The sequence below is a fragment of the Giraffa tippelskirchi genome, chromosome 4 (assembly GCF_054371585.1).
Source record: "Giraffa tippelskirchi isolate mGirTip1 chromosome 4, T2T-mGirTip1v1.2.pri, whole genome shotgun sequence".
In the NCBI taxonomy this organism is placed as follows: Eukaryota; Metazoa; Chordata; class Mammalia; order Artiodactyla; family Giraffidae; genus Giraffa; species Giraffa tippelskirchi.
The window spans coordinates 192428252-192444474 of record NC_137278.1 but is presented as its reverse complement, the minus strand read 5'-3'; the positions used below and the strand labels follow the sequence as shown (position 1 = coordinate 192444474).

At 45.3% G+C, this 16223-nt stretch overlaps 1 protein-coding gene across 8 annotated transcripts in view; it reads left to right on the top strand.

The window, feature by feature from the left end:
* Positions 1–16223, top strand: part of ETV6 (ETS variant transcription factor 6) — a 317723-nt gene that overhangs the window by 251969 nt on the left and 49531 nt on the right. The window lies entirely within an intron of this gene.

Below are 16223 nucleotides of genomic sequence, written 5' to 3'. Positions count from 1 at the left end.
CAAGGTGAATAAGATCTCTCTCTGGTTCTCTGCAACTCTCAGTCTCGGGGAGGAGATGAGATAGATACGCATGTCAATAACAAAGAATAGCTATAACAGGCACCGTAAAGAGACGGTGGAAGGGGAGATGACAGCCAGTGCAGGCATCAGGTTCAGCGTCACGAAGGAGGTGGCCTGCAGGACTCCTTGAAGGTCTGATAAGCAGGGATGAAGTGGGGGAACATTCCAGGAGGACCCCAGATGGAGTTACATCCTTGGAATAGAGAGCAATCACGTGACTGGGGTTACAGAGCTTATCTTTCTTTTCCCCCTACCTTTGATGATGAAAGATTTCAAACAGATCCCAAATAGGGAGAATAAGTAGAGCCCTGTGAGCCATCCCCCTGTCTCAACAGTGATCCACATTTTGCTGCTGTAGAACCAGTCCAAGGAGGTAAGATTAGAAGCAGGACGTGGAGGACTTTGATTTCTGGGCTGTGGAGCAGAGTAATGGGGAGTCATGGAAGATCTTGAGCAGAGGGTCACATATGCTGGGGGAAGAAAAGAGACCCAAACCCTGTGAACTCGGTGGGGGCCCAGGGCGGGTCTCATCCTTGTGCTCCAGAGGCGGCATCTTGCTGTGTGTTTGGTGGGAGGACTTAGTTCAGACATTCCAGGCACCGCTCTGCTCTGGCCAGTTACATGGTTCTTATCAAATTACTGGTAGAAAACAGAACAGAAGACCAGAATTGAATTGTGGCCCCGGACAGAGTTCCACAGCAGGTGTTTGGGGACAGAAATAGGGTGTAAAAAATTTTCCTCTGCTCCCTGTTCTGTTGAACTGCAATGTATCAGGCCTCCTGCGAGCATTTCCTCCACATCTTTCTGCCTGCATTGGGAACCAAAGTAATTCTTGTAAATGTATCCTTCAGACCAGATTATGAGGGGCCTAAAACCCTGTGATTTTTGTTTGTTTTTCTAGAGGCATTTCCTTAAACTGATGGAGCATCCCCCAGAACAGCACTGTTTTTGTTTCATTGTTGGCAAATTAAAAAATGAGAAGTTATGTGTTTTCTTAATTAACACTTCACAAAACAGAGCCTGGCTCCAGGCGACCTGACCGGCATCTCTTTCGTGTGCCAAGCGTTTCACAGTGGGTCCCCTCGCCTCCATGATGGAGAATAAACCTGTGCTTCTTGCAGGCTCCCTGCCTGTGCCTCTCAGCCTGTCCTCCCCCAGCGTTACCTTTGCTGAATTTAGCTGCTGCCTCTCAGCCCCAGTTTGCTTTCTCGGCTCTTTCACCCTTCCTGCCCTGTACATTTGCATAGTGGCCAATAGCTACTCCAGAGAGCATGAGGTGAGTTTACTGAAGCTTGATATTAGGGCAAGAAGCAGAGTATGTAGGCTGCGTCTTCAGATACAAAATGTGTGTGATGGCTTGTTGGGGGTGGTGCGTGCCTGCTAAGTCACTTCAGTTGTGACCAATTCTTTGCGACCCCATGAACTATAGCCCACCAGGCTCCTCTGTCCATGGGGATTCTCCAGGCAAGAATACTGGAGTGGGTTGCCATTCCCTTCTCCAGGGGATCTTCCCAACCCAGGGATCGAACCCGCGTCTCTTATGCCTCCTGCATTGCAGGGAGGTTCTTTACCATTAGTGCCACCTGGGAAATCCAATTGGGGGTGGGGTCGTCTTTTGTTTTCTCTTTGTCCTTTTGTCTGTTTTCTCTCTCTTTTTCTCATTATTTATAAAAAGGAAAACTCCTATTTGGAATTTCTCTTCCCCTTTTTATCCTCAGCTGTGATTGGTGGCCGATGGCCTCACCTCATGACAACTCCCTCCTCTCCTCGGCCTGATCTGACTCCTGAGCAGGTGTGTTTGTTGTTCTCATTGGCAGGAGTCACTCAGTAGGGAATGCCAGCCCCTCTCTGAGCCCATCTCCCACCAAGAAAATACAAATGCACTACCAAAAACACCCTAGTGAGCTATGCCCTCAAGAGCTGTGCTGTTGGCAGTAGTGAGCTCAGTAGGTAAAAGGATGGAGCTAAGGAGGCCAAGGTCAAGGGCTGATCAGTCACCCTGTGGACCAGATAGCCCTGCTTCAGACCTGCCCTTAAAAGTAGCCCCTTCTCAGAGGCGGTTCCTTCAAGCTGTTGGCCAGGAATCACGATCGTGCTACCTGCCCTTCCTTCACCTGCTCTCACATAAGCAGGTGGACACACAGAAAGGAGCCCAGGTCTCTGTCAGATGGGATCACATGAGAAGAGCTGTACCAGGCACAAGGTGATATGAGGAGCCTGCCGGCCCCCAGAACTCCAGATGTATGGGTGGATTCAGTGACAAAAAGGGACCAACTGGAGAGGTGAATGGATGTGTACAAGGTCCCTACCTCCAACCACCTTTCCTTTCTTTTCCATCAAAAAGAAAATATATCCAGCTTAACATGAGTTGGCCCTAGGATCAATACTGTTATATCATGAATGAAAGAAAAACTGTTAGCTGCTCAGTCATGTCTGACTCATTGTGACTCCATGGACTGTAGCCCCCCAGGCTCCTCTGTCCAGAGAATTCTCCAGGCAAGACTACTGGAGTGGGCTGCCATTCCCTTCTCCAGGGGATCTTCCGAACCAGGGATCTAACCTGAGTCTCCCGCATTGCAGGCAGATTCTTTACCATCTGAGCCACCAGGGAAGCCCTTCTATCGTGAATGAAGTGAAGTCGCTCAGTCATGTCCGACTCTTTCCAACCCCATGGACTGTAGCCTACAAGGCTTCTCTGTCCATGGCATTTTCCAGGCAAGAGTACTAGAGTGGGTTGCCATTTCCTTCTCCAGGGGATCTTCCCGACCCAGGCATCAAACCCGGGTCTCCCACATTGCAGGCAGACACTTCACCGTCTGAGCCACCAGGGAAACCCAGTAACACATTAATATGGGCATTTGTTAACATACAGAAAGATCTGATCTTGGGGGCAGAAAGTCTGTAAAGTGAAATTATAAGCATCCAATATTACATCCCCAATGATTTGTGTTACATAATTGGGGATACAGAACAATGTAAAAGTGTGTTGCTGTTGACTTGACACAGAGTTGAGAATGAAAGAACAAGATACTCCAGAGAGAGTAGATTCAGCCCCTCAACAGGCTGGCACCGTGAGGCATGCAGAGTGACATGGAAACAAAGCTTCATTCACTCTTCCATCCCACCTCCCCCCATGTCTTCACCTCATCACTGCCATCGACTTGACCAATTCAGACATTCATGATTTCACAGTGGAAATTTATATCACAGGACAAGCGAATCTTGTTTATCCCAGCAACAGTTCCTTGCAGATACCCCATGTGAGTACATTACACTGCAATCTCGCCTTCTGTACTAGCATCTGCATGGCAGTGCCAAGCCAGGAGGGTCCCTGTTAGCTCAGAGGCTCTGATGGGAGAGAAAGGTGACCTATGAATTCAGATCCTTCATTTTGTAAACATTCGTTATCTCTGTGATGTACACTATTCTACAACTGTGTCATAACTTGTGCCTAAGCAGTACTCAAATTACCACCTTCATCTAGGAGAACCAGCATTCTTCCTTCCCTTACTTAGTTACTGAGCTTCCCTGGTGGTTCAGAAGGTAAAGAATCTGCCTGCAGTGTGGGAGACCCAGGTTCGATCCCTGGGTTGGGAAGATCCCCTGGAGAAGGGAATGACTCCAGTATTGTTGCCTGGAAAATCCCATAGACAGAGGAGCCTAGTGGGCTACAGTTCATGGAGGTCGCAATGAGTCAGGCATAACTGAAGGACTAACATTTTCACTGTTGCATAGTTATGGAAGGGGTGGGGAAGGCACTATTATATAACTAAGATAACTATATAACTTTCCATCCATACCCAGACACTTATGCCAGTGAAATGGGGCTCGAGACACATGTTCAGCTTAGAAATAATGTTTTAAAGAATGGGACCTGGCCATCAGGAAACCAGGTTCTAATCCTCTGTTCTGCTGTAACAGTCATAAGGGCTCAGTTTCTCATTTCTCTCTCCCTTAGTCACCCCAGTTACAAGACAGGAAATTCAACCAAATGGTCTCAGATCTTAGAACTCTCAAATCCTAAGGCTGAGTCTCCCTGGGTGATACGAAGATGAACAAGACACATTTTCTACCTTCAGAGTCATGGGCGACTAAAATCCAGAAAAACACAACAATGTCCTATCTGGTGATGCTCAGAAATGTTGAGCATCAATTCTCGTTTATCTCATCTTATCAAGAACTTTTGATAATATTACCCCTCTTAGTAGTCAAACCAAGAGTAGCATCATCCACTTGTTTCATGGTGAAAACCTCATTTTAAATAGATTGCTTTTCTTTGGTTGGTGACCCATTTTATCTGCATGAGATAAGTTAGGTGTAAGTTAGATAGCTATGTGGGGGCTTCCCTGGCGGCTCAGAGGTAAAGAACCTGCCTACAAATGCAGGAGATGTGAGTTCAATCCCTGGGTTGGGAAGATCCCCTGGAGAAGGAAATGGCAACCCACTCCAGTGTTCTTGCCTGGAGAATCCCGAAGACAGAGGAGCCTACAGGCTACGGTCTACGGGATCGCAAGAGTGGGACACAACTGAGCGACTAAACAACAACAGATAGCTGTGCAGGCAGGAGACTACATATTTCACCAAAACCAGGAAGCACAACATCTTTAGAAATTTCAGACCCACAAATGGTCATGGTGGTGGTGGTTTAGTTGCTAAGTTGTGTCCAACTCTTGCGACACCATGGACTGTAGCCCGAAAGGCTCCTCTGTCCCTAGAATTTTCCAAGCAAGAATACTGGAGTGGGTTTCCATTTGCTTCTCCAAGGGATCTTCCCAGCCCAGGGATCAAACCTGGGTCTACTGCACTGCAGGCAGATTCTTTACTGACTGAGCTATCAGGGAAGCCCCTACAAATGCTTATAAAATACATTTATTTTGTTACACACAGTTATGATTAACTTCTTTTGATACTTTGGGTTCTGAAAGCAGTGACTTCAGGCTCCAATGGAATATTTAAGGAGATAAGCTTTGTCCCAAAATATACATTGGATTGCCACTGGTCCTTTGGTATTAGAACTGCTTGAATGAGTGATTCCCTAAAAGCTCATTGAGCAATTAAAATATGCTTCTGATCCGGGCTGGTCTCTGAATGATACCAGCTCTGCAGAGCCACCTATGTTGGACTGGACATGCACAAGCTTCCAGGGAGGAAGAACAGGATCTATGTTTCTCCAATATTCCCATCTCACAACCTCTTTGAGGGACCCTCCTATAATGTCAACCCTTCAGTCCCACCCTCTCCTGTGCTCCCATCTGAGAGACTGGGAGGTGATTTTTCATCACTTGAATTTGAAACTGTTCGCACCTGCTGTGCCGTCATTGCTTTCTGCAGCAGTCAACCCGGTTCAAAGGTGAAGATTCTGCTCGGGGGCAGCTCCTTGCCCCCAGGTGAATATAGAAACTGGAAGTGAGGACGGGAGATCTTAGGTGTCAGTATGCTGTCCTTTCAGTTCTCCTTCTGGCTAGCCCATGGTCATGGCCCAGACAATAAAGAGAAATCATTTCTTTGTGTAGGGTGGGGAGGGTGACTTGTGTTCTGGGATAGACCACAGAAATTTTAGTTACATGCTTGTCTTACCGAGGAAAACATTATCCCACTTCCCTCCCCCCGACCTCACCCATCAAATCCAGCTGCCCAAAGACTGCTTTGGAGGAAGGAATTCTACAATTTTAATGAGATAGTTAAAGGAGATGAGGGGTATGAATCTACTTCATAATCCCAAAATAATAGCTAACGTTTATTGGGTTCTCATTGTATGCCAGGCCCTTTTAAGCATGTAAGCTTTTCCCTGTTTAAATCATTTAATCCTCACAACCACCCTATGAAGAGGGTAATCTTATTTCCGCTTTATAGATGAGACAGTCGAGGCTACCAGTGATAAGTAGCCTGCCTCCAAATCACATAGCTACCAAGTGGCAAAGCTAGACTTAACCCCAGGCCCGCTTGGCTCCAGCACCTGTGTTTATTTCACAGCAACATAAATGAGCTGACCGGAATAATGTTTTTATTAGTTTTTTTGTGTTTGCAAGTACCCTGAAAATAGCACAAATGATTAAACAATGAGTAGAAAAATTATGGAGATTAGGATGCCAAGACAGATTCTCTGAACGGGGTACAAAAGACTGGCAGGTCCCAGCACTCCTGCTTATAATGTTCCTGTTTCATAATATAGATCTTCCCAGACTTAGGATGGGGATACAGCCTAATAAATGCATCTTTAAGCTGAAAATATCCTAAGGTAAAAATGCATTTACTACTCCTAGCCTGTCAAACAGCATAGCTTAGCCTAGCCTATCTTAAACATGCTGGGAACACTTATATTAGCCTGCAGTTGGGCAAAATCATCTAATGCAAAGTCTGTCTGATAATAAAGTGTTGGGACTTCCCTGGTGGTCCAGTGGTTAGGACTCTGTTCTTCCAATGCAGGGACCATGGGTTCAATCCTTGCTCAGGGAACTAAGATCACACATGCCATGCAGTGCAGCCAAAAGATTTAATGATAATAATAAAATGTCAACTATCTCATGTAATTTATTGAACACTGTACTGCAGGTGAAAAACAGAATGGTCATCTGGGTACAGGGTGGTATCAGCTGTTTACCCTCGTGATCACGAGGCTGACTGAGAGCTGTTCTCACTGCCGCCACCCAGCACCACGGGAGTATTCTCCTGTACATCACTAGCCCTGGAAAAACACTGAAATTCAAAATTTTGAAGTGTCATTTCCACCTAGTGCGTATCACTGTCCCACCATGGTAAAGTCAAAAAATTGCTAAGACAATCTGTCATATGTCTGGGACCATCTATACTTGAAGCTGTCAAATGTAAACCAAAAAAAGTCAGAGGTAACTTTTGAGACCCTAGTGTATGTCTTCAGTTAATGATATCAAAAACTCATAATAAATTGGACTGAATTAACGCATTTGGATCATTGACTGCCCCAGGATAAATGGACTTAACAGGACAAAAATTTCCCATAGACAGACAGATAGACATAAATATATCTATATATTTTTTCCAATTATTTTCCCATATAGGTTATCACAAAATATTGATTACAGCTCGCTATGCTATTCTGATTCCAATTTTCTTAACCATTCCCTTTATTGCAACAACATATACTTTGTGCAAACACCAAATTTCTGCATCCAGACATAGGAAAGGCCTGTTCCCTGCCCACACCATTATCCTAGGACTTCCTCATGGGTTAACCAGGTGCCATCTATAGCAGGACTTGTATGGGGAAATACATTTAAAGTGCCAGCCTTAATCGAGAACACAGGCTGTTTTGAAAATAAGCAATGCCTACTCTTTGTGTACCTCACACATGATAGGTTCTCCACGAACCTTTGGAATCTTTCTATTAATCTGTCCGTCTCCTCTCACCCTCAGCTCTGACAGTCACCATTTTATGCTACCCTTTCATCCCTGTGACTGTGGAATCCAGCAGAAATAACAAGGTCCCACCAGGACTTTCTGTTGTCCCTGGTGTCAGAGCACCCAAGCACCAGTTAACAACTTCCTCTGCACTAAGCCTCATTCCTCTCTTCCTTACCCCGCTTTCCTCTCCAGGGCCACCTCTTTCTGATTTGTCTCTTATGTGTCATGGCCCAGGGCAGCATGACCTTTCACCCCTGGCCTGGTCCCTGATGCAGAATGAGGCTGTGATGGGAATTCGTGGAGACCCTGGGTGGTACACAGAACTGCTTTTCATCCATCTGTATCATCAGCCTCCTGCTGAGGAGGACCCATGCCCCTTCCCTGCCTCTTCTGTCCTCCAGGGCTAACTTGCTGTATTGAGTTAAGCGTTTTAGGGTCCAGAGATCCTTAATACACAGGAATAATTCTCCCTAGGTAACCAGGAAGTGTTCAGGAGACTTCTCTTCAGTTCAGCTCAGTCGTGCAGTCGTGTCTGACTCTTTGCGGCCCCATGGACCGCAGCACACCAGGCCTCCCTGTCCATCACCAACTCCCAGAGTTTACTCAAACTCATGTCCATTGAGTCGGTGATGCCATCCAACCATCTCATCCTCTGTCGTCCCCTTCTCCTCCTGCCCTCAATCTTTCCCAGCATCAGGGTCTTTTCAAATGAGTCAGCTCTTCGCATCAGGTGGCCAAAGTATTGGAGTTTCAGCTTCAGCATCAGTCCTTCCTCTCACCCCTTGGGAAATGCCACCTGATTTCTTTGAGATAAGGGCTCAGAGGGCTTCCCAGGTGGCACTAGTGGTAAAGAAACTGCCTGCCAATGCAGGAGAGGTAAGAGACATGGGTTCAGTCCCTGAGTCGAGAAAATCCCCAGGAGGAGGGCATGGCAATCCACTCCAGTGTTCTTGCCTGGAGAATCCCATGGACAGAGGAGCCTGGTGGGCTACAGTCCATGGGGTCGCAAAGAGTCGGACACAACTGAAGCAACTTAGCAGGCGCACAGACAAGGGGGCTAGCGGGGGACTGGGTTCACCTCCAGAGAAGGAGGTCCTCTGATGACATCATCTTGCTCTTTCCCCTCTGACCCTCGTGCTGCCTTACGCCCTCCCTGTAAATGGCTCACAGTGTTTACCTCCCAATGGCCACTTGGCTCATCTGCAGCCTGATCGCTTGATTTCTCCATTCACTTCTGTTGTGGGGCTTTCTTGAGACTGAGGGAAACTCCTCTGCACCCCCTGCGAAGAGCAGAGCCAGTGTCCAGCCAGGAGCACAAAGCCTCCTCTATGGCTGATGTGGACTTGCCCACACTGTCTGCACTGAACCACCAACAGGGGTGGCCCTATGGAGGCCGTCCTGCACACAGTGATGAAGATTAAGCCTCGGAGCCCTACACGTCCCCTGTTTTGTTTCTTTTTTAGTTTTTGGCCGCACCACACAGCTTGTGTAATCTTAGTTCCCTGACCAGGGATTGAACCTGGGCCCTCAGCAGTGAGAGCGCAGAGTCCTAACCACTGGACAGCCAGGGAATTCCCGTGTTTAGTTTCTTTCAACCCCTTTCACCCAATGATTATAAAATTCTAGACGCTTCCAGAGGATTTACTGTGTTTGACCTCGGACCTGTGTGAATTCTGCACTCCAAGCTAGGGCAGTTTTCTTCTCGGGGCCTACAGGGGAATTCAGTGACCACTGAATGTGACAGGGGAGTTGAGTGAGATGGGGACACTGAAATGGGCAGGAACAGGGTCGGTGGGAAGTCTTAGCTGAACGTCTTGGAAAGGAGATAGCGGGGGTAGTTTCTAGGGCTGCCGCACACTGGGTGGCTTGAACAACAGAATTGCGTTGTCTTATAGTCCTAGAGGCCGGAAATCCAAGAGCAAGGTCTCAGCAGGATGGGTTCCTTCTGAAGCTGGGGGGATATCTGTGCTTTGTCTCTCCCAGCATCTGGTGGTTTCCCAGCAATTTTTGGAGATCCTTGGCTTATGGGTCTTGCATGGCTTACCTCCTGTGTCCCTTGACTCTTCACTCAGCACCTGTAGGCTTTTGTTGTTTTGCCATGTCTGCCTTCTCCATGAGACTCTGGTACGCTTGAGAGCCAGGACCACATTTCCTTACTCTTCATATACTGTGCATCTGAAAGACTACCACACAAATGGTTGGCATCGCCGAAACGTCTTTGCTTCAGTTCGTGTTGTAAGGACGGTGACAAAACATACCTCTCCAGTCGTGCAGCGTGTGCATGTCTGTGTCCAGCCTCCCCCATTCAGGGGGGCAGAGTCATGTCAGAATAGGGGCCCCCTACTCCAGTCCGACCTTCTCTTACCTAAATACATCTGCAATGACCCTTTTCCCAAATAATATCTCTTTCTGGAGTACTAGGGGATGGTGTCTTCAACACATGAATTTGGGGGTGGGGGAGCACAAATCAACTCATAACAGAAGTGACAAAACCTGAGTATATGTATGAAATCTATTTTCAATTCCATCTCAAGACCTAGAGTCTTTAATTTTTGTGTAGGTCTTTATATCATGCGTGGCTTGATATACTTGATATACTACTCTTTTACAAAACTGCTAGGAAATGGTGTTTTCAGGGAGAGAAAAATCTGGATCCCAGTGTGCTGAGGATGATGAGTGAGAGTTACCTGCCGGGCCTGTTGATCTGTATCTCCCTGACAATGGCTCTTATTATCATCCATAGCCTTAGCGATGACACGACAGGGAAATGTGATCCTGGTGTGGGAGACATAAACTTGACCTTAGCCTCTGCTCTACTCTGAAAATTTCCTAGTCAAAAACCAAGAGTTTAACCAAAGGCAGTTTTGCTTTGTTTTTAAGGTCTACTAATTATTCATTACATAATGTGAATAAGTGGAAAGGGTTAATCACTCAGTCACATCGGACTCTTTGGGACTGCATGGACTGTCCATGCAATTCTCCAGGCAAGAATACCGGAGTGGGTAGGCATTTCCTTCTCCAGAGGATCTTCTCAACCCAGGGATCGAACCTGGGTCTCCTGCACTGCAGGCAGATTCTTTACCATGTGAGCCACCAAGGAAGCCCAGTGTGATTAAATGAGGTTGAATTTTGATGAATTTTAAGTAGAGAAACTTTACTAATAAATCAAAGAGGATGAGAAAAGAAATCAGACCTCTTTTTCTGACCCTCACATTTAAAGTCCTACCTTATTGGGGGCTGTTTGGTAGTGAGAAGAAGGGGTTATTTGTATCTAGAAGAGGTCTACAAAGAGAAAGGTTTGGGGTCAGAAAGTACTTTCCACCAGAAAGAGGTCCCCTACCAGTCCCGGCTACATTCCTTGCCCCACCGCACCCCACCCCCTTTCTAAATCCAAACTGACCAATTGTATGTGGCCTTTCCTCTCTCTTCTTGTACATTTCCCTACCATATCAAGACCTTCAGACCAAGGGCAATGTGGATAATTTCCCAGTCTTCCAGCTGGGCAGTTCACCAAGAACAAACCCAGACATCAAGGCCAGACCGAAAAAACATCTTCTTGTTTTAGACAGAAGACTCCTACATCTAGGGGATTTAATGCACCCACTGTCCGCTTAGTGCATTTCCTGTGTCCGGAGCTTCTCTGCCTGGCGGCTCTGGTCTCATAAGTTTCCATACCCTGCTGCCAACTTATAATAACAGAGGCAGCAGGGTAGCAACATCACAGAGCCCTCTCCATACGTGGGCGCGTGCTTTTTGCAAACTGAAACAAAGCTTGGAAGGGCTCATTGCAGACCTTTCAGCCTTGACAGTGGTTGTGCCCAGACCACCAGGAGCCTGGAATTAAATACCCTCTGTTCCAGTTCTCCACAGTTAATGTTATCATCTTCATCAAGTACTTCCTCTTTCAGTGGTGTCTGCAGAGAAATAAATAAGTCAAGCCCATCCAAGTCCTGTTTCTGCACAGATCCTGAGTCAAAAGTAACATCAGAGTTGGTTGGATAAGCCAGAGCACTGTCTCCCTCCCTCATTGTTCCCAAAATCTGGGCAGGAACAGAGAGTGAAATCTCTCCAGGACATTACATCAGTTCCTCTTTTACCCTTGGCATGAAAAGTTCTTCCTCTCATAGTCCTCCCAGACTTCCTAAGGCTTGCCCCAAGTGCACACCCATCCACTGAGCCTTGACGGCCAGGACATCAAAGAAAACCTGCAGGTAACCAGGCTGCTGGCCAACGCCTGTGTCCATTTTGAAATTTGTAAGATGGGAAATGGATTCAGGAAGTAGGATTTCTCAGTACATGGTCTTCATCATCCTTAAGTATTTTTAAACCTTAATAAGCTTTTAAGGAAAGGGAGACATTCTATAAATGGCATTTAGAAGAAAATATATGAAACTTCAAAAAGCAACTGTCTTAAATATTGCTTACAGTGATCACATTCTGTGACGTGGACAAAAGAGAAATTCATTTCTGTGGATGCAGAATTGAGATCCATATTAGCTATGAAAAGAAAAATTTGCCTCATCTCCAGATGATTGCAGATTTCTGTCATACTAATAATTTCAGCCATTAAAATCAACTCCTGGGCTAATCAGTGTCCTGCAAGCTTTTGTCTGCATTGAGGTTAAAGTGAGGAAGTTAGGACTTGTCATCCCAACCTATACCCTTGCAAGGTTGATTAAGCACTTTAATTCCCTTATAAAATCATAACCACTGAGCCATCATATCACCTGAAAACTAATAGTTCTTCAGTCTTATCAGCTATTTTCTTAATGTCACATTTTTCCAGCTATCGCATAAATGTGTTTTTTTGCATCAGTTGGTTTGCATCACAGTCTAAGCAAGGATCTGTTTGTTCGTTGCAAACAGTTGATGTGTTTCTTGAGTCTCTTTCAATCTATAGGTCTCCATCCATATCTTTTCTTTTTTAATATTTTATTTTTTATTATTTATTTATTTGGCAGCACTGGGTCTTAGCTGAGGCATGCACACTCTTTAGTTGCAGCATGTGGGGTCTAGTTCCATGACCAGGGATCAAATTCAGGTCCCCTGCATTGGGAGCATAGAGTCTTAGCCACTGCACCACTAGGGAAGTCTGTCCTTATTTTTCTTGTGCACATGCTTGCACACTTTCTTTCTAGGTGTTTAAAAAAGAAGTTAGCCATAGTTAGCATAACTTTCCCCCTGTATTTTCTCTCTGGTTGCTTTCAAGATTTTCTGTTGAGTTTTGGTTTTCAGCAGTTTGACTGTGTGCCTGGGTGTGGCTTTCTTTGTATTTATCCTATTTGGAATTTGCAGAGCTTCTTGGATCTTTAAGTTTGTATATTGTTGCTGTTGTTAACAAATTTGAAGACAGTTTGGCCATTATTTCTTCTTTTTTTTTTTTTTGCCTCATTCTTTCTGTTTTTTCTTGTTTGACAATGTTACAATGACTGTGCAGGAAAATCATCTTATTTTCTTAGATGAGCAAGCACATAAGTATTTAGGGTAGGATATCAGAATTTCTGGGGCTTCCCTGGTGGCTCAGTGGTAAAAGAATCTGCCTGCCAATGCAGGAGACGTGGGTTCGATCGCTGGGTCAGGAAGATCCCCTGGAGAAAGAAATGGCAATCCACTCCAGTATTCTTGCCTGGGAAATCCCATGGACAGAGGAGACTGGCAGGCTACAGTCCACAGAGTCTCAAGAGTCAGATACAACTTAGCGACTAAACCACCACCATCAGAATCTCTAATTTGCTTTAAAATAATACAGTTTTTAAGAATGTTTATGGGAGGTAAAAACCCTCCTCCATTAAAAAAAAAAAAGTTCTCACTTTCTTGAACTCCAGTTACATCTCTCTTAGGCCATTTAATATTGTTCCCACAGGTCACTGAAGATCTGTTTCTTTGTCTTTAATCTTTATTGATCTGTTTTCATATTTGCTAACCCTTTCTTTTATCATCTCCCATCTGCTAAGTCTGTCCAGTCCAGTATTCCAAGTACTGTATTTTTCAGTTCAAAAACCTTTTTTGATAGTTTTCTTTTCTCTTCTGATGATCTTCATCTGTTATCAGTCATTACCACCATTATCTTTAAGTACTTGAACTTATTTGTAATAGCTACTTTAAAGTTCTTTTTTGCTCCTTCCAGTACCTAGATTATCTGAGTCTATTTCTATTGCCTGCCTTCCCTCTTGAATATGGGTCATATTTTTACGTTTCTTTACATGTCTAGGAAATCTTTAGTGGATATTGAATATTATAAATAACATGATATAGAGACTCTAGATTATGTTATATTCCCCTGAAGAGTGTTGATTTTTCTGCTAGCAGGCAGTTAAATAACTGGCTGATCACTTTGATTTTGTGGAGGCTAGATCTTATAATTGGCTAGGGAACATCTATTTCAGTTTTACCTTTAGTCCTCAGGCAGATCCCTTTTTCCTAGAGCACTAGTTCTTACTCGAAAGGTATGACCATTCTGGGGTAATAAATAGCCTGAGGTGTTTTCAGAGTCTTCCTTGATAGATCTGCAACTCTGAACTCTGCCTCCAGCACTGTAACCACCAGTTGAGATTTCTGCTTATGTCTTTAAACCATACAGCTGTTCCCTTTCATTGAGCTCCTTGGAGTTTCCCCTGCACATTACTGTTCAGGAGCACATGTTAAGGATTTGGGGGAGTTTTATGTGCCCGTTAGTGGCTACTCCTTCTGAGGCCCCCTTCTTTATGGAAATTTTCTCAGGTTTTTTTTTTTTTTTTTTGCCCTTCTGGCAGCTTCATACTCTACTCCCTGGCATCTCAAGCAACTTTCTGTTCTCTTTCTAGCTGCCCCCAGACTACATGGACTGGGGAGGTCCCTCTGGGTGAAAAAGTGAAAGTTACTGAGTCATGTCCAATTCTTTGCGACCCCATAGACTGTAGCCTAGCAGGCTCCTCTGTCCATGGAATTATCCAGGCCAGAATACTGCTGAGTGAGTAGCTGTTCCCTTCTCCAGGGGATCTTCCCAACCGAGGGATCAAACTCAGGTCTCCCACATTGCAGGCGGATTCTGTACTGTCTGGGTGAAAGCTGTATAAACTTGGATCTCATTCTGGACAGTTCTTTCTTGCAAGACTAAAATCCCCTCAATAACTTTTTTTTGGCCACACCTCAAAGCATGTGGGACCTTAGTTCCCTGACCAGGGATTGAACCCATACACCCTGCATTGGAAGCACAGAGTCTTAACCACTGAACCACCAGGGAAGTCCCTCAATAACTTTTATAAATACGTTTTATCCAGACACACAGAAAAGTTAGTCTGCTGCAAGTCACTCTTCCATTATTGAAACTGGAATCCTCTTTATGAGGAGAAAAATGATAGCATACCATAGTACTTCACCTTACTTTACTTATCTAACCATAGAGCCTGGAGACTGGTCCTTAGCACAATATCAAGGTACTCCTTATTCCATTTTATAACTATGTATCCTTCATCATTTAGAGAGAGACTCTTATTTGTTAAATCAGTCTTCTGTTGGTAGCTATTCCAATGATTGTGTGCATGCTTAGTCATGTCCAATTCTTTGTGACTTTATGGACTGTAGCCCGCCAGGCTTCTCTTCCCATGGGATTCTCCAGGGAAGAATATTGGAGTGGGTTGCCATTTCCTCCTCCAAGGGATCTTCCTGACCCAGCGATTGAACCTGCATTTCTGGCGTCTCCTGTGTTGCAGGCTGAACCACCACTGAACCACCTGGGAAGCCAATCCAATGATTAAGCACTTTTAAATTCATGGCAGCATGTTATATAGTGATTACAAAGTAAGCCCTTTGCTTTCAGGCAGATGATCATGAACAGTATTTCTTTTGTTCACCACCTCATATGATTGGTGAGATCTAGTGGAGTCCCCATTTTCGTTAAGCTTTAAGAAACGACCACCTTTGACTCTTGTGTGCTAACCCTATCAGATTCCCAGATCCCCTTTATATGTTCTTCATTTAATACTGTCGTCATGGTGAAAAGAGATGACTTTGTCTTGCTTTACTTAGAACCATGGACAAGTCTTTGACCAGGACAAGGACCTGCAGGTATACCCATGCTTTTTGTGAAATAGCTCTGGGAATAGATGTGGCCAGAGAAACCTCACTGAGATGAGTGGGGAGCCCCTGGAGAAAGCTCCGTGTCTGTAGGCAGATTTCTGCACTTCTGACCCTGTTAAGAACAGGGCCTCCTAAAGCCATGTGTTTGCTGGTCCCTCCCTCATCCCAGCCCATGGAGCTACTTCTGCCACTGAGCTGTGTACACTCCTGATATTGTCTTTGCTCAAATGTCTCCAGCTGGAGAGTTCAGGTGGGATGCGGTGGAGGCATTTATTGTCAGGGGTCCACTCCTCCTCCTTAACTCTACCTGTCTGACCATTTGTAGGGACTGTGCATTCAGAAACGACATGTTCCTAAATGTTCTTTAAAGTGCAAGATTGTCATTCTGTAAATCAGGCCCACTGTGCCTGCTCAGAGCAGGGTTTGATGTGATTCCCCCTGCCCCCACCCCCTGCTGCCCCCAATTTCTACATAGCAAAGAGGTAGATGCTCTAATGGGCATATAAGGCTATAGAATCTGACTGGAGTCTGTCTGTCTGGGTGACCTTGGGCAAATTGCTTAACTTTTTATTTAAGAATATTTATTTGACTGTGTCAGTCTTAGCTGGGGCACACAAGATCTTCATTGCATCACGTGGGATCTTTTGCCATGGGCGCTCGAGCTCTCAACTTGTGGCCCATGGGCTATAGACCGTGCGAGCTTAGTTGCCTGGCGATATGTGGAA